Source organism: Taudactylus pleione, unplaced genomic scaffold, assembly GCF_031769625.1.
Source record: "Taudactylus pleione unplaced genomic scaffold, aTauple2 ptg000212l, whole genome shotgun sequence".
NCBI lineage: Eukaryota > Metazoa > Chordata > Amphibia > Anura > Myobatrachidae > Taudactylus > Taudactylus pleione.
The window spans coordinates 11,496,575-11,518,226 of NW_028284614.1; the positions used below are offsets into that span (position 1 = coordinate 11,496,575).

At 43.0% G+C, this 21,652-nt stretch overlaps 1 pseudogene; it reads right to left on the reverse strand.

Moving 5' to 3' along the window:
- Positions 1-3,465: 3,465 nt before the first annotated feature.
- On the reverse strand, positions 3,466-11,848 carry LOC148517757 (uncharacterized; annotated as a pseudogene).
- Between the last annotated feature and the right edge of the window lie 9,804 nt (positions 11,849-21,652).

A 21,652-nucleotide genomic window follows, 5' to 3' on the forward strand; every position in this document is an offset into this window, starting at 1 on the left:
ATCGGGAAACTTCTCTAATAGGGATCTAATAGGATCCCTCCCAGGGTCCCTGCGGCTCATTTCAAGTGATAGCTCTATCCCTCCTCCATCTTCTTCCTTTCCAAGCTCAAGCAGCATCTAATTATAATTATACATAGTAAATGTATGTTACTAACGGCTATTCACATTTTATTTTTGTATTTAAAAATGTTGTGAAAAAAAATGGACTATGTAAATCTCCATTAGGCTGAGCTACAGTCATTTTGTGTGTGTTGAAAACAAAGAGCTTAGATAACAAAGGACATGAATGAGGCAGAGCCACCGAAGATGACAAATGCAGAGCGCTCCTACACTAAGGACCTGCCACAGGGGACTACAAGCGCTGGTCACGTCATAATGACTAAGAGGTTAGGCCAGGAGGAAAACCATCAGTGATCCCTATCAGCAAGAATACATCTCCTTTGTGGATGAGTGGGGGAGGGGATACCTATTGTTTGAGTCTCTTGTATAGATAACATAGGGAGCCATGTACAGTACAGGAGGCATCCAGGAGATGAGGCACAGTAGTGGCCCATAGCCATCTCTAATATATAAGACCCACTAATGTCCACTCTCCCTCTGCACACAGGGTCCGATTCAAACCCGCTCGCTAGGCTGCTGGATGATTCTCGCATGCTGTGAATGCGTAAAAGTCGCAGTGCGCGTGCGTGAACCAGTCATTGCAATCGGTAAGAGAACGCAGCGCACACACATACTGCCCGCAAGATTGAGTGATAGAATGTGCCATTTGTGGGTGGTCACAGGGGAAGGTCGATGGAAACGGGGGTGTGATGATGCGCATGCAGGCGTGCCTGAGCGTCAAAACGTCGTTCCTAGAGCATGCATAATAAAGTCGCAGCGTCATAGTACACGTCACATGGCTGTTTAAAACACTGCAGCGCTTACGGTAGGGTAGGTTCAACCACAAGTCCTGTGTATGCATCTGATGGTACTCGATGTTACTGATTGTTGCATACACTTCCTGGAGATGACGTGTGTAACAAAGGGAATGTGGGGGTCTTAAGACTGGCTGGCGATCACACATAAAGACATAGTGGGCGTACTAATATCTTGCCGTGCGATCGCGGGATTTGCATACTTTAGCAGCTGGCGGCTGCGTGCCAACACATCTAGCGAACAGATCTGAATCGGGCCCACAGACTCCAGCACTGTGGTAAGAAAAGGGAACATAAGAAGCAATGCTTATTGGTAATGAGAGACTAGCAAACAGGACTGGTTGGGGGCTACAGCTGATGCTGGACTGCTGAGGACCAAAGGCTGAGAAGAAAGGCCTGGCAATAACCGGCATAAACATTCTCCGGCAAACCATACTGGGTGGGTACAGTAACCGAGTGTGCCTGCCATGTCTCAAGCACCAACCAGCCGAGGAGTGTACCCAATTATAGAAATACCCCAGGGATTGGCTCAATGGCGAAATATTATATAGAATTACCTGGATATTAATTTGGGTGTGTAAATACATCCGGAATAGGGAGCGCAGATAGGAATTGAGAATTAATTAATAGTATTTAATATAGCATTGAAATAAATATAAATAAAAAAATAAAAAAATATTGATGAGCATGGGATAATAGGCAATATCCAACAATTAATAAATGATAATACAATTCACACAGATGATACAATTGAGAATGGAAAAAAATTTAAATAAATATGATGATGAACATGCAATTTAAAGAGAAAAAAATGTATTAGTAATAAATGATCACTATAAAAAAGGAAAAAATAGGATGCAATTGCAAGTGGTTTAAAAAACAAATTGAGTTTGTTGAAAAATATTCAGTTAATAACAACTGATGCCTTAAGTTGTATCCCGTTAATATGTTGCAAATCAGCAGTAGCTGATAATGGGAACAAAGTAATCAATACCCAAATATTCACCAGAATTGTTAGAAATAGTCACTTATCTGGTTAGTAGTTGTATATATATTTTCATTTTCCCAATCACATGCCGATGTGAGCAGAGGGCAGTGTCCGGATTGCCACTCTGGAGCCATGTGGAAGCAGGCTATTGCCCGTAGATAGCTAGCAAGTGTCTCAATCTCCGAAGTGTCCTGGAGAGACAGGCTAAGGGAAAAGATTCCTGCTGGCAAAGGTGTCCCGCTCACTGCGGTGAGTGAAAGCCGGCTGTTTACGGTCTCTGTAGTGTCCTGGAGAGACAGGCTGAAGGAAAGATTTCCGCTGGCGAAAGTGTCCCGCTCACTGCGGTGATTGAAAACCGGCTGTGTGCCCGTAGATGGCTGGTAGGTGACTCAGGTCTCCGATGTGTCTAGAGGAGGCAGGCTGGTGGATGAGATCTGCTGACCTTAGTATCCTGCTCACCGTTGTGTTAGAAAGCCGGCACCTGATCTCCCGCTCACCGTGGTGTATGAAAGCCGGCACCTGGTAACTTGTTCAGTAGTGGGGTCGATTCAGTGAGGATGACTATTCTCTACATGTGTGCTCATTTCCCTTGTCATGCAGAGAATAGTCAACAATTAGCGTTAGGAGAACATCCAGCAGGGTGGGTTAATTTGGGACCTTGACCAAAACATGTTGCTCTGCAGGGTGGGGGCGAGATTGTTGACACATTTAGAGATGGGAAGAGGGTGTGTTCTAGCTGAACTCTAAATCTCATTGTAGAAATAAAGCTGCTCAGTGTATGTGGGCTACATGCAAAATCAGCCACTATTTCCCCTGCATGCAAAACACATTCAGTTCTCCATGTGTCATATTTGCACTCTTTGGGCCTCAATCTGAGTCGGAGGCTGCTGCAACTGCGCTAGTCTCTTCTGCTCCAGCTGCACGTGTGACATTATACTAATGCTGGTATCAGTCCTTCCTCTGTTGTACAGCCGTGTGTCTGAGTGTGGAAGGACTGGGACGTCCACTGTGACCGGCTTCAGTTGCAACCATTGGTAGCACCATTGGGATTTCCACCAGCTCCATGCTAGGTACAGAATCTCCGTCAGAGTATGGCCTCCAATGTGAGTGAATAAGCGACTGAGTGCCTGTCTCAGAGATGTACGCTAATTAGCATATATCTCCAATAGTGAGTGGTCTGCACATGCGCAGGACCTGGTTTGCGCAAATGCACAGAATGGGTCCTGTGATCTCGCCTGCAGACCCTCTTAAGCCGCAGCACAATTGACATGCTGCTGTGCTTGGGGGGCGGAGCGGGGTGGTGGCTGGTCACAATTCCCAGAAACAGGGGCATGTCACCCCCGTTTTCCGAGAGGGACGAGATCAGGGTCTGTGTCGGTGGATGCAGATTTCGCCGCCTCCCGCAGCCTGGCCAAAGGAGCAACGATCACGACCATCGGTTGCGATGGTGATCACAAGCTGCGATCGACTCGGAATCAGGCTCTTTAGTGCGAGTTGCTGTTATCTCTACACAAGTCTCCAAATCCATCCTCACGTTTGGAACTCAGCAACTATCACTCCCCCTTATAATCCCTCGTGTCTGACAAGCGATGACTTATTTTTGTAACATTTCCCACATCCGGAGCAGGCATAGGTATTTTCTCTGGTGTGGCTTCTCAGATGATTAGCAAGTGGCGACTTCGCTCTAAAGTCTTTCCCACATTCAGGACACGTACAATTAACACCCGTTTGATTTCGTTGGTGTCTCAGCAACCTCCTTTTGTCGGCAAACTGGTCTCCACAGTCAGAACACCGAAATGGCCGCTCTCCTGTGCGACTCCTCTGATAGGTAAGTGGATTTTCTTCTAAAATGACTCACATGTTCAGGGCAGGTGTGCTTAATGTCCGTATGAGTTATCTTATGTCTGCCTAAAGCCCCTTTCTGTGCAAACCGTTTCCCACATTCGGCACATTGGAAAAGTTTCTCCCCAGTGTGAGTTCTCTGATGGCTGACTAATGTCCATTTCTCTGCAAAATGTTTTCCGCATTCGGAACACTGAAATGGCTTCTCTCCTGTGGGAGTTCTCCGATGGCTGACTAGTCTCCATTTTTCAGTAATTTGCATCCCACAATCAGAACAGCTAAAGGATTCTTCTTCTGTGTGAGTAACCTGATGGCTGACCAGCCTCCACTCCTCACTAAACCATTCACCACAATCGGAACACCCAAATGTTTTTGCTTCCAAATGACGCACCTGATGTTTCACCAGCACTTTTTTTTTTTTTTAAAAAGCGCCTCCCACATTGGGAACATTGGTACGGCTTCTCACCTGTGTGATATCTCTGATGAACCCCCAGTCAGGAATTGGTCCGAAAGTATTTGCCACATTCAGAACATTGAATGGCATGAGTTTTCTGGTGGGAGACAAGTAGGGCGTTCTTCAGAAAATATTCCACACACTCAGAGCACTGCGGTGTTTTCTTCCTAGAGTTCTCTCTCCAATATTTAGTAAGTTTGAGATATCACCAAAAGTTTCCTTTTGTTTAAGCCCAACGTTATGACCACTCGTCTGACAAAGATGAGTTGGGCCAACAACATTTTCAATTTTTCTCTCTGTAACTTGATGTTGAGGAGGATACAATGTACCAACTACATATTCTGGGTTACTTCAGATACTACATATATTACCTACAATGGTGGACGTTTGGTGAATAATTTCTACTGGTTCAGTCAATTTAATGTTTTATGTTATTAATGAGTTGTTCTGAATAATTTCATTGTCAGTATGACCTGATGTAAATGTGTGATCAGAACGTGTATAACTATCTCTATCTGTGAGGTTTCCTCCATCACATGAGACTGATTCCCCCTTAATATGAGTAGATGTATACTGTGTATGATATGTGGGTGTATACATGTCAGTGTGTGCGAGCTCCTCCAACACATGAGACTAATCCTTCTTAGTATGAGCAGGTGTATACTGTGTATGATATGTGGGTGTATACATGTCAGTGTGTGTGAGGTCTCCTCCAACACATGAGACTGATTCCTCCTTACTATGAGTAGATGTAAGATGTATACTGTGTATGATATGTGGGTATATACATGTCAGTGTGTGTGAGGTCTCCTCCATCACATGAGACTGATTCCTCCTTACTATGAGTAGATGTAAGATGTATACTGTGTATGATATGTGGGTATATACATGTCAGTGTGTGTGTGAGGTCTCCTCCATCACATGAGACTGATTCCTCCTTACTATGAGTAGATGTAAGATGTATACTGTGTATGATATGTGGGTGTATACATGTCAGTGTGTGCGAGCTCCTCCAACACATGAGACTAATCCTTCTTAGTATGAGCAGGTGTATACTGTGTATGATATGTGGGTGTATACATGTCAGTGTGTGTGAGGTCTCCTCCATCACATGAGACTGATTCCTCCTTACTATGAGTAGATGTAAGATGTATACTGTGTATGATATGTGGGTGTATAAATGTCAAGGTCTGTAAGGTCTCCTCCATCACATGAGACTGATTCCTCCTTAGTATGAGTAGGTGTTTACTGTGTATGATATGTGGGTGTATAAATGTCAGGGTCTGTAAGTTCTCCTCCATCACGTGAGACTGATTCCTCATTAGTATGAGTAGATGTATACTGTGTATGATCTGTGGGTGTATACATGTCAGGGTCTGTAAGTTCTCCTCCATCACGTGAGACTGATTCCTCATTAGTATGAGTAGATGTATACTGTGTATGATCTGTGGGTGTATACATGTCAGTGTGTGTGAGGTCTCCTCCATCACATGAGACCGATTCCTCCTTACTATGAGATGTATACTGTTTATGATATGTGGGTGTATATATGTCAGTGTCTGTAAAATTTTCTCCCTCACATGAGAGATATTCTTTAGTCTTACTTGTTACTGATTTCAACCCATTTTGAATACTACATATTTTAAAGCACTGTAACTGTTGGTAATTTCCGATAACATGTATATATCTGTGTCCACAATATAAAGAATGAAACTTGGTGTGGGAAACATTTTCATCCTCCGAGACAGCTGAAGAACATAAAAAAAACACCTATTATACTTTGCTTCAATGTAGTGTCAGCATTTTATTTCTGCCTCTAGCACATTCCGCCATATAAATATTGTGTCTTCCATTCCCAAATCACTCTATAACCCAGCCACAATGATGGTACACCAATATACTGCCATTAGGCCACATCTCCAAACTACTGTGCTGTGATAGGATTATCACATATCCATAAGATTGACAGGACCGCTCTTGAAGGAGATAAACAGAATATGGGCATAAAACCTGAGTTTATACTCATAAATAGTCCCTTTCTCTGAACCTATTGGTGGAATCTGGATCATGGTGTATAAAGCCATCTCCAGGACATTGGAACTGTAAAATACTCAATATTCTTAGTGCTCCTCCCTCGTCTATATAACCATCCTGCAGGAGACTCCATTATTCATCTAACGCTGCCCCACAGGAGCACAAGAGAGAAACTAATTACGGGAGAGGAATAACATAACCCTCATTACATTTAACTTTGGCAAACTTTTTATATTACAAGAGAACTAATGAGAAATGGGTGTTACTCAGTGTCCGTCCTGTCCGTCAGTGGATTTAGGGAAAACAATTTATAGTACATATAAAACTTCCATTCTCTCCTTCATCCACTTGGGGGACACTGGACCAATGGGGATGTCCCACAACTGCCCCATCATGTGACTGCGCACACCTGATGCCATATAATAATAAATGCCACCTATAATGCAATGGGAATGGGTATGATGTCCCGGCGGCTGAATAGGTTCATATCCCGTTGTCGGCAGCCTGAAGGGAGAAGATCCCGACAGGGCAGGTAAGTAACCTATCCCAACCCCTCTCCCACCCTAACCCTAACCTCCCCCTGGGGGTGCCTAACCCTAACCCCCCCCTTTCCGCACCCATAACCTATCCTTCCCAGGGGGTGCCTAACCCTAACATCCCCCCAGGGGTGCCTAACGCTAACCTCCTCCCCCAAACCTAACTCTAACCCGCTACGCTCCCTAAACTTAACTCTCCCCCCCACGGCTAACGCTAAGGGCACCCTGGACTTACCTCGTCATCAAAAATTGGTGGCGGTAAGGTAAAACCTTGTTTCCTTTTTTCATTAGCCCCCACAATATGGAGGACAAGCCTGACTCATCCTCCGCAGCTTTAAGGTATATTCACAGAATGAGTCAGGCTCATCCTTAGCAGCGAAGGAGTTGAAGCAGTGATTAAAATTTTAAGAACAAATGAAGAAAATACAGCAAATGGTTTGTGGGCAACTCAAAAACATTGGTACCAGGTAATTGCCATCTTGTTATTTCGTTAATCTAACCATGATCTTCTCTTACCCAGTGATGTGAGGGGCTGGGGATTCTCCATCATCACGTACTTGTACAGATCTCTGTGTCCTTCTATATACTCCTACTCCTCCTGCATGGAGACATAAACAGTGACATCCTGAAACCTTATAGGAACCTGACACACACAATGATACAGCCATCACCCAGACACATCCCCTGGTGTTACTGTATAATGTCCCATTCCCAGCAGTCACCTCTCCAGTCAGCAGCTGAATTATCTTGTTGGTGAGTCCCAGGATCTCCTGGTCATTGTCTCTTTCATGTATAAGTGAGTGAGGTGGAGGCACTGTGATGGGGCTCTGGGTCCTTCTCCATGCTCCAGAAACATGGTGACAGCTATTGGATGTCAAGCACTCACCAGATTTTTTCACAACAATATAATCCTACAAATAGAGAGGCACTAATAAGTATGAATATGTCCCTCCCTGGACAAGAGTAAAATATTACTTTATCCCCAAGCTTCTCTACAAATAGAAACATCTTGTATGTTCCGATCTAATTACATCTATGTCCATATTCTGCAAATTAATACTCTTCACATCCCCATTTAATTACAATGAGAGTGATGTTACCATGACACTCCCAGACTCACTCACCTCCCCAGTTAGGTCTCTGTGTTAGTAATAGAGATAGACAGAATTATGGTATAACATACCTTTGATAATTATTTTTCTTTAAGGTCCATAGGGTCCACAGGAATTACCTTGGTGTATGTAGTTGGATCACATCCAATGCACCAAACAGCAAAGCTTTAGAGCTCCCAGCATGCACTGGTCCTCCTCCCTATATACCCCACCTCCAGCCACAGATATTCAGTTCATAAACAAGCCTAATGGCAAGAGATGGAGAGTGGAGAAGGAGTACTTCCACAAGAAACACTCAACATATGAAGCGGGAATGTGAAAAAGGCTAAAAATGTGAAAAAAGGCTAAAGAACAGATCCCAACTGAGGCAGGTGCGTCAGGATGAGCGCTCTGTGGACCCTATGGACCTCGAAGAAAAATAATTATCAAAGGTATGTTATACCATAATTTGGGTTCCATAGGGTTCACAGGAAGTAACTTGGGGACGTCCTAAAGCAGTTCCCTTAAGGGTGGGGACGCTCCTGTGCATAGAGGAAAATCTTCCGCGCAAAGGAAGCATCCTGGAAGGCAAACGTATCAAAAGTATAAAACTTGAAAACATATTAATGGAAGACCGAGTGGCTACCTTGCACAGCTGTACAGCCGAGGCGCCATTTCTTACCGCCCATAATGGTCCAACAGACCGAGTGGAATGTGCTGTCACCTTGATAGAAACAGGGAGATCAGCCTGTGTATAGACCTGAGAAATAGTCATACAAAGCCAGCGAGCCAACCTTGTTTGTTTGCTGGCCAACCTTGTTTGTGAAATCCATATAACACAAAAAGAGAATCTGATTTCCTAATGGAGCTGGTCCGATCCCTGTAGATATGAAGGGATCGAACCACATCCAGGGAAGCTTCACCTGTAGACAGGTCTGAAGACTGAAAGGCCGGGACTAAAATTTCCTCATTTATATGAAAGTGGGAAACAACCTTGGTAAGGTAGTCCGCCTTGGTACGGAGGACAGCTCTATTTTGATGAAAAGTCAAATATGGAGAGCAACGAGAGCAACATGACAATGCTGCCAAGTAAGAAACTATGAGCTGAAGAGATGGCGAGAAGAAAAGAGTGTCGTTGCAGTCAGCCATCTTAAGTCCACCTTATCCAAGGGTTCAAAGGGATGCGCCTGCAGTACCCTGAGAACCAAAGATAAATCCCACGTTACCACCGGTGGGAGAAATGGTAGTTGCTGCTTAAGAACCCCTTGTAAGAATGTTCTAACATTCGGCAGAGGGGCAATCTTGCGCTGGAACCAAACTGTCAAAGCAGAAATTTGGACTCTCAAGGTAGCCAGGCACAGACCTAAGTCTAATCCAGCCTGGAGAAAAGCAAGTACTCTTGATACCTTGAAAATCTTAGGGTCATATTTTCTGTGGGAACACCAAAGAAAAAATTAAATGCCAAATTCTGTGATAGATGCAAGCGGAAGCAGGCTTCCTTGCTTTCAGCATCTTCCGAATCACAGAGGAGGAAAAAACCCTGGCTTTCAAGATGGAAGACTCAAGAGCCATGGTGTCAAAGCCAGCCGAGGTAAATCCTAGTAAAAACAGGGACCCTGCATTAGCAGATCCTGCCTTAGAGGCAGTGGAAGTGGACTGTCTATGGATAGACTTGTCAGATCGGAGAACCAATGCCTCCTATGCCAGGCAGGGGCTATTAGTATCATCCTGCCGCCTTCCTGCTTGAACTTTCTGACTCTTGAGAGGAGGGAGATTGGAGGAAACAGGTATTCCAACCTAAAGCTCCACCTCACCGCCAGAGAGTCCACGAAGGTGGCTGAGGGGTCGCTTGTTCTGGACCCATACCTGGGGACCTTGTGGTTGTGACATGATGCCATGAGGTCTATGTCCAGTAATCCCCACTTGTCCACCAGGAGTTGAAACACTTCCGGATGAAGTGCCCATTCTCCGGCGTGTATGTCCTGGCGACTTCGGAAGTCAAGAGTGAGTTTAACCTTGTTGTTGATCCATTGCTATATGCTAAGTGTGATTACAGAAAGTATATATGTGTTAATATACACACATCCATCTTATTTAAGGTGATTATTGACCAGAAAACTACCAATGCTACCTAGGTCTTCATCATTTCTATGGGTAGCACTTAGAAAAATGATTCATCTGTGCCTTTTATCTATTTTACCATTTGAAATATATATTTCCAGATCTAAAAAATTAATATGCTGGCTAAAATGAAAAATTAATTTAATATTCATATTATTATTATTGAGGTAGGTACATTGTCAATGTACAGCCACCAACAAGCCAGGTTTGCCCCCCAGCCATTACCATGCTAGACAGAAGTTTCTTCCCATCTGGTCATTTAAATATTTGCAAATCTGGGGGCAAACTCGGTTCCCATGGTGGTACCAATCTCTTGGTTATAAATATCCCCATCAAAATTAAAATAATTATTATGTAAAATAAACATGATTCCTTTTAGAATAAAACCTTGTACATTTTTATCCATATCACTAATGGAAAGTGCATGTTGAACAGCTTCTATCCTATCTGTATGCTTTATTATCGTATACAGTGATGCTACATCACTTGTTACTAGGAACATATTGCTCCCTCATTTAACATAATTTAATTTAATTAAAACATCTCTAGTGTCTTTTAAATGAGATCTGCCTTTCACAACTAATGGCTGCAAATAAAAATCAATAAAATGGGACAAATTGGCCGTAATAGAGTTGGTACCTGCGATTATAGGTCTTCCAGGGGGGTAGGAATTAAGATCTGGAACAGTATACTCTTCGTTAATGAAAAAAATCAGAAGTTGTTTTATCAATGGTTCCCATATCTAAATATTATTTCATTAGACTCTTAAGATTATTTAAAATGTTATGAGATGGGTCAGACCTTCACTTTTTGTACGTATGGTCATCCTTAAGCTGACATACTGCCTCCTCCACATATCGTGTTCTATATAAAACTGACAATCCCACCCCCCTTCTCAGCAGGTTTAGTAATAATTGATTAATTTTTCCTAAGCTTTTCTAATGCTTCCCTTTTGGATCTATTCATATTATGTTTATGAGGTGATAAAGTGCCCTGTAATTTGTTAATCTCCTCATTAACAATCTACAAAACACCCCTTAACATTACTGGGGTTGAAAGTAGATTGTATTTTAAATTAAATTGATTCTCATTCGTGACAAGCACAATTTTCTTATGAATTTTTGAACGTCTATAAATAGATGAAAAAAGTTAATAATATTACTAGGGCAAAATTTCAGGCCCTTTTGAAGTTGTAGTTTCACATTCAGGCACTTCTGCCCGACTTGTTTTATGGTAAGACAAAAACGCAGCTGCAATCGCATTGGCATCCATCTCTGAAACAGGCCCCAAGTCTGGTGAAGACATCAAAGTGTGATGAGTGTCATTTGGCTACACATGTGTATACTCAAATATGTCCATTCCATATTGCATCTGGTACCAATACACGTGACCTGCCCAATTATCTTACATCAGCTGAGCGTAGGAAAATTTCTTCCCCCATAATCACGCCTGCATATTAGAGATCTTCATAATAGGCTGCTGAATTTTTTCTAAATATATTTGTGAAAAACGGAATCGGTATGACAAACCGCCGGACGTTAGCCCGGCGAATGTCATACTAACGGTCCCTTAGGGGTGCCTAACCCTAACCTCCCCCCCTAGTGCGTAACCCTAACCCCCTTGTAAGTGCTTAAACCTAACCCCCCCTTCTCCGCAGCCTAAACCTAACACTCCCAGGGGGGTTGCCTAACCCTAACCTACCCCAGGGGTGCCTAACCATAACCCCCCTTCCCCTAGCCTAACCCTAATTCTAACCCTCCCAGGGGGGTGCCTAACCCTAAGTCCCCCCGGGAGCCCCTAACCTAACCCTCCCCCCCGCGGCTGTCTGTGCCAGCCGCCCAGTTACCTTCATTCGGTCTATCGGGCATCGGGCTCCCGGCGTAGGTATAATGACAGGCGTCGAGATTTCGATGCCTGTCATTATACCTATGCCGGGAGCCCGACGTAGGTATAATGACCCCTGTCGGGATTACACAGTGGGAAACCGGCGGTCGGCATTTAGTCCATTGGCTTCCTGACTGCATCCCATTATTTATATATTTGTTTATGGGACTGATGTGGCGTTAGACGCAAAGCCGTTTGCTGGGTGTATCTTGCATGTTTTTGCTCTGAAATTTCTCCAGGAACATATAGGGCCATATTCAATTTGGAGCGAAATGTCGGAATCGTCATTTTCATCTATTTCAATTATCCCCCGCAGGTTCGAAAAGTCTTTGAAAAAACATGGGGATAACTTTTCACCACTGAAATAGGTGGTGAAAAAAAGTGCAGTATTGGGATTTAGGGGTGCAGGCTTAAAACAAAATAGCCTGCACCCCTGGGAATGTAATTTAAAAAAAAAGTCAAAAAAAATCTGGACATCCCAAAAACGTAACTTTAATTTCGGGGTAAAAAAAAAATAGTGAACACAATTCTACAATAGACAAATTAAATTCAGAGGACAATTTAAATTCCCAAGTATGCGGCAGGTGTTTTCTTCATTGCGGGTGGTAGCGGCAGGTGCATTTTTGAAGAATTTTAAAAATGCATCTTAGGGACTCAAAAATATGCTTGCACCCATTTTCATGTACCCCAAAATTGATGCACCTAGTTTTTTTTTGTAAAAAAAAAAAGCTAAGTACTCTTCTTCTCCCCTTTTTCCCTGTCGGGAAGAAACACCTGCCGCGGCTATTTTAAAAAACATAATTACCTTCTGCAGGCTAAAATGGGGCTACCCATAATGATCCCCCATGTCAGGACATCATTAGGGGGGTCCCTGGATGCTTTCCCAAAAACTCCCAAATTTTTCCGATACTTATAGTACCTTTCCGACGGGTCCCATTTTTGCAGCTTTCGAATTGAATACGGGGATAAAGCGGGCACGCGACCGATACTTTATCCCCATCAAACCTCCGATATGGAGCTAAAAGTCCAGCACAGACTTTTCGCTCACATATTGAATACCCCCATAGTATGTAGCTACGGGCGAACGGAAAGCATCTGCATTTTGTGGCTGAAAGGGATCAACTGGGCTGGTACCGGGCCTTTCTCACCTAAGCAAAGATCAAAGTGGGCATGTTGACTGAATTGTGGAACATGCAGAGTTGGTGCAGGTCCGCAGTGATAATGACGTGGTTGGGCCACGGATGCATATAACTCTGCATATGGGTGTTCCACTGTGAATCCGCCCCGTTACGTTTAGCATATCGTATTGTGTTTGCATGAATTTTCTCTATCCCTAAATGCTGAATAAGTGATGTGATTCAGCCTCTATTATTATCTGCTCAGTGATAACAGTGTAATGATTCTGTAACCTCATTCATTAACTCTCTGAGTCAGAACTGCTTATCTGTCACTTTCAGCTCCAAAGACCTAGTTATTAATATATGGGCTACTTAGAAGGAAAATATATACACAGTAAGGTTCATTTATTGGAAACCTGTGTACTACATCATTTATGAAGGTCCATTTACTGACCAGAAAACCTTTCTGGGTACGGTACAATTATTCCTAATTGTGCAACTGCACTGACAGTAAGGGTTCATGGAAATTCCCACATCTTATGTACCAAATCTATGTACTTTGAGTATTATAAGCCATTGGTGTATATATATCTCCCAACAGGGATAGCCCTGACCAATTTGGTGCCATAGGCAGGGATATCGTGATCCCGGCACCAGCTTTCTTGTGTCTGCAAAGTCACTGTCGACATAGTGACGGAAGAAGCCACACCGAACCCAACCAATGAGGGTCAAATTGCAGTTGGCGCCCGCGATGTGTCATTGCAATGCCTGCAGCAGCACCCTCAATAGCGTATTTTAGTTACAGCCTCATAGGGGTGTGTATTAAAATATGTGATTTAGGGGCTACCATATTTGAGGTATAGGTGCACACTAATTTGTGGGCATTGCCCAGAACTGAATGGACTCCTTAGATTTCAAGTATGAAACTTAATTATCCACACTAATGCCCAGGTTAGAGGCACTCCGGCAAGGGCCCCCTATTAGGGTGTGCAGGATAATGACCCTCCTGGGGACATGTGGGAAGGGGTCATACATGTAGGCCCCCTCTCTGCAGTCCCAGCTGTGCCGCCTCCATGGCGGCGTCCCTAGTACCTGGCAGGGAAGCGCTGGCTGCACGCAGCAATGGTGTCTTGGGCACTGTAGTCCCCAGCTCGGCCTCCCTGCTAGTCTCACCTGCTGTTCTGGAAGGTGGCCGGCTGCTCATGGGTGCTGGGACCGGAAGCCCACATGGCGACCGCAGGGATTGTTGAATAAAAAAAAATATTTTTTTTTATTTTTTAAATAAACAATTTGTAAACCAGAATACCTGAACTCTATTTATCCTTTTTAAAAAATTTTAACAGGCGGAACTGGAAACCAAAATCAGAACCACTCCGCAGCTCACAGAAATCTCTGGCAAAATACTAATTAGCACGGCAGATCGCGGACTACGATCTGACCCCTATGTACCAAACTCCAAAAGCGACGTTTTTCGAAGTTTGGCCTCCGGTAGTGATGTAAACTGCTTTAAGCCTATGGAGGCTCCAGGAGCAGGAAAGAGATCTTCTGATCTCTCTCTCTTGTAGACCCCAGCCGACTCCGGAAGCTGACGCTGTACGCATTCACAGTGCCAGCTTCCCCCGGAGAAGTCTTTTACACACATGAAAGACTTATACAATTTGCCAGGGATATAACTTGCAAAGACAGCGGTTACTACAACCCCTGTCCCTGCAAGTTCCCCTTTGTACATAGCGGGGATATTTTAATTGAAAATAAAAATATCCCCTGTGATATGGATAGATGATAATCGCGGCAGTTCCGCAATTATTAGTACATAGACCCCTTGATCTGGTATTGAACAAACCTGCTACTGTATGTCCTCCAATAGGACTTTTTCTTTCACAAATTCTGTAATTCAGATAATGTAACATGAACACATTGAAATACTTTTCCACAGTTTGCCAGCAGGGGGCACTAGGACCTAAGGTTTCCCAATCAAACACACTCCAACTGTTCAATTGCTAGCTTGCTCCCTCGCCATCGCTGCACTGCATTCACTTTCCAAATCAAGAGATCTGCAAGCACTGCATGCTCCGAAATAGTTTCCAATCGTCACTTCAAAACGGACATTGCCACCATTGGGATGGTAAATGTTATAGAAGTGCCTGGTGAATGGAAGAAGAACATGTCCCTGGACACTGCTTTGTTTTACATTAGGTAGTATGCACCTAGAAATGTGTTTTTGTGCCAGAGAACAGGCACGAGATACGTCTTATTAAAAGCGCAGGACAAGGGGATGTGGTTGTATGGTGGGAATCAGTATGTACAGTAATATCGCTGGCCGCATGGTTCAAATCCCGTCAGCGAAAGCCCGGCAGGGGTGAAGATCCCGACAGCTGATTTTGGTAAGTACCCCTAAGCCTACCCCCTACCCTAACCCTCCCTTAGGGGTACCTAACCCCCCCTTCCCCTAGCCTAAACCTAACCCTCCCGGGTGGGTGGCTAACCCTAAGTCCCCCTGGGAGCCCTAAAACCTAACCCTCCCCTCCCGCGCCTGTCCGCGCCCAGCGCCTGGCCTACCTTCATTCGGTATGCCGGGCGTCGGGCTCCCAGCATAGGTCTAATGACAGGCATCGGGATTTTGACGCCTGTCATTAGTACTTTGCCAATTTTTGACATTCGGGAAGCCGGCGGTCGGCATTTCGAAGGTCGGCTTCCTGACTGCATCCCGTATGGTGACAGTTATGATGTGGAATGGGGACACTGAACATGTCGGCATACACAGAATGTCGACATCTGAAATAATGTGAAATGTTGACATTCTGGGCGGACGGGAGGGTTAGGATTAGGCGCTGGGGAGTGGGTTAGGATTAACAATACTCACTGCCGGGTGCCGCACAGGATCCACCAAAGTCATCATTGTGTCACTGCCGACCCGGAAGACACAGCTGTACCTGCTGTACCAGGTAAGTTACCACTAGACCAACAGGGATGTTTTGTCGACATTCTAATGTGGACATTTCATCAGCGTTATGTCAGTGTTATGTCAGTGTCGGTGATCCCTGCAGCCAGTGTACGGTTGGTTGAGGGGGCACAAGTATACACAGCTAGACGATATATCTGCTAGATATATCAGAATCGGCTGTGCTGCTGGGTCAACCTGCTATAAGCCGTTCACATACCCGGCCGATCCGCTACAGCAGTGGTGCTCGAACTCGGTCCTCAGGACCCCACATAGGTCACGTTTTGCAGGTCACCCAGCAGGAGCACAGGTGTAGTCATTACTCACTGACACATTTTAAAAGATCCACAGGTGAAGCTAATTATTTCACTTGTGATCTGTGAGGAGACATGGAAAACATGCACTGTTTTGGGATCCTGAGGACTGAGTTTGAGAACCTGTGCGCTACAGATACAATTAGTGTGTACCCAGCTTACATAACTAGACTGAAATTCTGTCACTTACATTTTTTATTCAAATGATTAAAACAGGGCTCTTATATAAGCAAAGAACAATGCAATAGGATAAGCTACTAACATGTCAACAAGATAAAATGTCATGTAGCCTAAGATAAGAAAGCTAATAAGATAAATATATATGGACATTATATTCCACTGTCAGAAAGAGGAGCTGGATAAGATAAAATAAAAAAACAATATTGACAAATGGAGGGGAGAGGGTAACAGGCCATCAGGAATATAGATACAAGTGCCTAATAATCTGGGGAGCATCGCCATAGCTAGACTGTACAGCCAGACTCTCTGGCTCCTCTGTACAGGGCTGTGTTCCGCGAGCACTGTATATAAATATATTTACATCAGGGGTTCTCAACCCTCACGTTTTCCCAATAGGTCATGGTGTGAGGATTTCTGTCACTGGGAACAGGTGGGATAATTACTGACCCAGCACAATAGATGACCTCACCTGTGCGGTATCCTGATAGAACATTGACAATGAATAGGTCGATGCTAAATAGTTGACATGCAATAGGTTGACAGGGGCAAAAGGTCGACGGGTTCAAATGGTCGATACAAACATGGTCGACATGTTTTATGGTTGGGGGCTATGCTGGGTACACACTGGCAGATATATTGGCCGATCAATTGATCGGCCAATATATCTTGTGTGCGTCGGCCAGTGTGTACCCGCGATATGTCTGTGAACGACGTCGTTCACAGACATATCGCGTCGGCTGTGCTGCACAGCCAATGCCTAATATGTCTGCAGATATATTGGGGCATCGTGCTGTGTGTAAGGTCAGTCTGCCGACCACCCGTACACTTGCTGCAGAGGCCGCAGAGAGGGGGGCGCGACACCCCTGGGCCAGCAGGACCCGCGGACACATGACAGATGATGGTTGTTCAGAGTCTATGAACAACCCATCATCTACAGATATATCTGTTAGGTGTGTACTCAGCTTTAGGCCAAGTTTAGGCACTAGGGGGAGGGTTAGGGTGAGGATTAGGGTTACATTACAATTTTGCACCTGTCGACCATTTGTGGCAATCAACCTATTGCATGTTGACCATTTAGTGTCGACCTATTGACTGTCAACCTTTATATTGTCGATCATTTATACCACATCCACTTTTGCATGATTAAAGAAATCCACAAAACATGACCTGTTGGTGCAGGGGCATTTCTAGAGAAGAGCGGGCCCATGTGCAGTCTCCGACATGGGCCCCCTCCTCTCCGCCCGGCAGCGCACTGAGCTGTGCACGGCCAGCGCCGGAGTTATAGACTCTGGGCACTAGAGTGAGCCCAGAGTCTATAGTGTATGCACAGGTCACCGGGAAAATGGGCGCGGTGGTCATTTTCCCTGTACTACGCATGCGCAAACGACGGGAAAATGACCGCCGAGGCCATTTTCCAGTCGTTTTACAGCGCCGGGCCCTCACACCGACGTGGGACACCGTAGAGGTAAGTAATATTATGGGTGCAGGGTGTGCGGTGCGGGGCCCATGTTCCCCGCACACCCTACACCCATTATAGATACGCCACTGTGTTGGTGGTACTTGAGAAGTGGAGTTGAGAACTCTAGCATTATATGTTATGTAATATATCTCTGCTAAAACAATATATAACAATATATAATCCTGCTAAAACAATATATAACCCTGTTAAAACAATAATATACTGGGAAACATTAATGATCACTAACAAAATGCAAAAAACTTGGATTAGCAATACCTCTTTATGCACACCGTGCATGCCCAGGTGTATATCCAATTATCCATGCACCAATGTTCCTGGGTTTGCAGACAGCCTTTCTTTATCTTTTAGTCTTATTAAATGCGTATGGTGTAAACTATAACACGTCACATCAAAGTCCAACCTGCGACCACTTCAGAAAAAAAACTCTTCACTCATATAAACAGTCCAGGTTTTCTCCCCAGGAATTACAGCTCGATTTATCCTTGTTCGCGTCCTAAATTACGCCTCACTTTTGTTTGTTCTTTTCTTATAATAGCTGAACGGCACCTAAGCTCTTCCATAAAGTACAACTGAAAGGCGCAGTATGCATCTCACTATAAATACAGGGACACATTTAAATGTATAGCCCCTCTGGCCCACCAGAGAATTAAAGTTATTTGTGCTTTGTGCCCACCTGTAAAACAGTTCATCTAAATAAGCCTTCTCCACCTGCGCCAGGTCACTGAAATAATAAATGTCTGCAAAAGGAAGTCTACTGTTACCATCTTGGGGCCGTATTCAATTAACCAGCGAAAACCCGTTATCGCCAATAATTTATCGCCGTTGACACCATTTTCGCCGGTGCGAAAAGTCTTTGTTAAAAACCCGGGATAAGTTTTCACCATGTAATACACGTTCCTTAGGACTTAGCGCTGCTTTTATCTTGCGGCCCCTTAGTAAAATCCCTATTTTAAGGTAAGAATATCAGTACTTGGTTCAAACCCCCTGGAACAACTCCCCTAATGGTTAATTAGATACTTAGAAGTTTTTAATTAGCTTATTTTGTCCAATAATGACATATAATTTTTGGGGTGAAATTTAGAAAAATTTAGAATAATGGGTTAAATGATTTGGGACAGGTATATGGGGGTGTTCTATTGATGGGACAGATGTTTTAGGTTTGCTGGTGGGAGTTACAGGGTTTTTTTTTTTAGCAAATTAAAAGTGGCTTAAAAGTACACAAAATCAACTCACATGCATTTTTATGCGCCCCAAATAAATATAGGGCATGTAATCTACTGTAGAACACGTATTCAGTGTTTTTTCAATGTTCTTTAAAAAAAAAAAAAAAACTAAAACAGCCATTTGACACCTTTTAAGAGCCCCGATTATTTTTGCTTTTTGCCACTAATAAACTTCTATACTGTAATCCAATGCTAGTTTGTGCTTATTTGGGGTACAGGCTGATTTCCTCATTATTCCTCACACTTAACACAGCTAACGTGACAGAAAATTACTGCGTGACCACTTTTTACAATTGGTTTGGGCAGTAAGAGGGAGCATACTTAGGCACGCTAAATGGAATTACTGTGCGATAGGTAAAATTTAATTTTACAGCAGACGATTGAATATGCCCCTAAATATATTTGCAAAAGTACATTCGAGCAGACATTTGTTAAAAAGTTATAGGCGAGCAGAAGGGACGTGATGAAAACAGGATAGTTAAAGAAATAAAAACTTTAAAGTCCCAATAAAAAAAAAAAAAAAGATTACGTTGTTGTGTTGTAAGGCACGACGTAGTATTCTGGCACAAAACTTTTTCAGTTACTGAATTAAGGTTCTACAGAGGGCAGGAAGGTTCATAATGTTACGTTTCAACAAATAGGCAATAGCTGGGCACTATATAATGAGTTAGTTGCTAGAATGTGCAAACTGTACGGAAAGTATTTGGTGTCTGTCATATTGTGGACAGGCCTGATGGTGCCACAGAAGATATTTACATACCCTACATTCCCTAGAAATGATTAATCTTTGTCCTAAAAACTATCACAAACAGATTACTATCTGGTAAGCACACAACAGGATTTGGAGGGGGTGCGGGTTATTTATTTTATTTAAAGAACAATACTAACTGTACACAGTGCAATCATTCCAGTTATAATACTTAGTGCATACAATGCAGGGGTCTAAATCTACACTATCGTTTCTTTGTCTGCAGAAAGTCTTCAATGTTTAAAAAAAAACAAACGGAAACAATGCCAATGAGATAAAAACAAACTGCTAGGGTAGGTCCTGCACACTGCCATATTGCAGCAGACATCTAGACCCAGGAGGCGTGATTATGAAAAACAGGTATCAGGGTTATTTCAGTCTTTCTTAGAACAGGGATACCTGGAACCAGTTTTGAATTAAGCATATAGAAATTCCCTGATGGGAGAGTAATAAAGGGATAGTTAGAGATCATTGGCATTTGTGACTCAGTGCACCTCATATGCCTATGACATCAAAAATATTACAAAGAAAAATGTACTTCAGTTAAAATTGGATGAATTCATTGGTCCTTTAATAATACCTGAGAAATCTGTCATCTTTAGTTGCTCAGAAAATTTAAAGTCATAATTAGATAGAGTTGGAAAATAAAGTAGATTCTGTTACATTGATGCCTCCTAAACTACGAGGGTTCTTTTCATTGTAGAGAGAACCAATGTATTACCTGCCTACATACACTTAGATTTCACATCACAGGTGTTAGGGGAGAATTTTGTGATCAAAGGATTTTTAAACTGTAGATCGTCAAATGTCATATATGGGAGTGGCATCCAATATGTGGGCCGCACCACCAGACCACTACACGGGAGGAGATTTATGGAGCATAGGAGGAATATCTGGAAAAAACTGAAGTCACATACACTCTCCAAACTTAGCTCGTACTGTCATTGTGATGAACCGAATTTTGATACGAGCCATTTACTATTTACTACTCTATTAGATATTTCACTTGAAAATATTAATACCACAAGATCTAAACGATATTGTTGAGTTGAATAATATCTGATGGGTTAGGTTTAATTGGTCATGGAATTTATATATGATTGTTATGTTAGTATAGTTATACCAGGTTAGAGCTATTTATTGATAGATAGAGGTATATAAATATAAAAATACAAAAAATATTATTATGATAGGGAAAATGGTGATGACATTGTGTGATTCATGTGCTCTGTATAGTAATTGTATGAATAAGGTCTTAATATATGTATCATAGAACATTATGTTGCCATCACATATATTGACTCCAATGTGAATGCATTTATTGAAATATATATTTTTATATATTTGTTTTCTAATATATAAAATGCTATTATGTGACTGTATAGGTAATGTAATAATGCACGTGATCTGTTCTCTTTTCTACAATTAGCATGCTAGATCTTTGCAAATATGATAGATATAATATAGGGATAGAAAGTTTAAATTGGCTGTGTTTAATTAGCTTTTTAATAGTTGAGAATATGTATTTCACAACTAAGGTATCTATTTAAGTTCTATATATTCTCATTCAAAGAATATTGGAGTAAGTTGGAGAGAGTACTGGATGTGCGCATGCTCACATATTCTTGTAATCGGCAATAGGACTTTGTATAAAGAAGCGTCATGGGAGCGAGGCATGGAACGCACTAATATGTGCATGCGCCTGGGCGCTCATTAGCCAAAACAGCTAATTGAGTTTGCGGCACAACAATAAATAGAGAGAGCCGCAGTAAGGTGCTATGTCT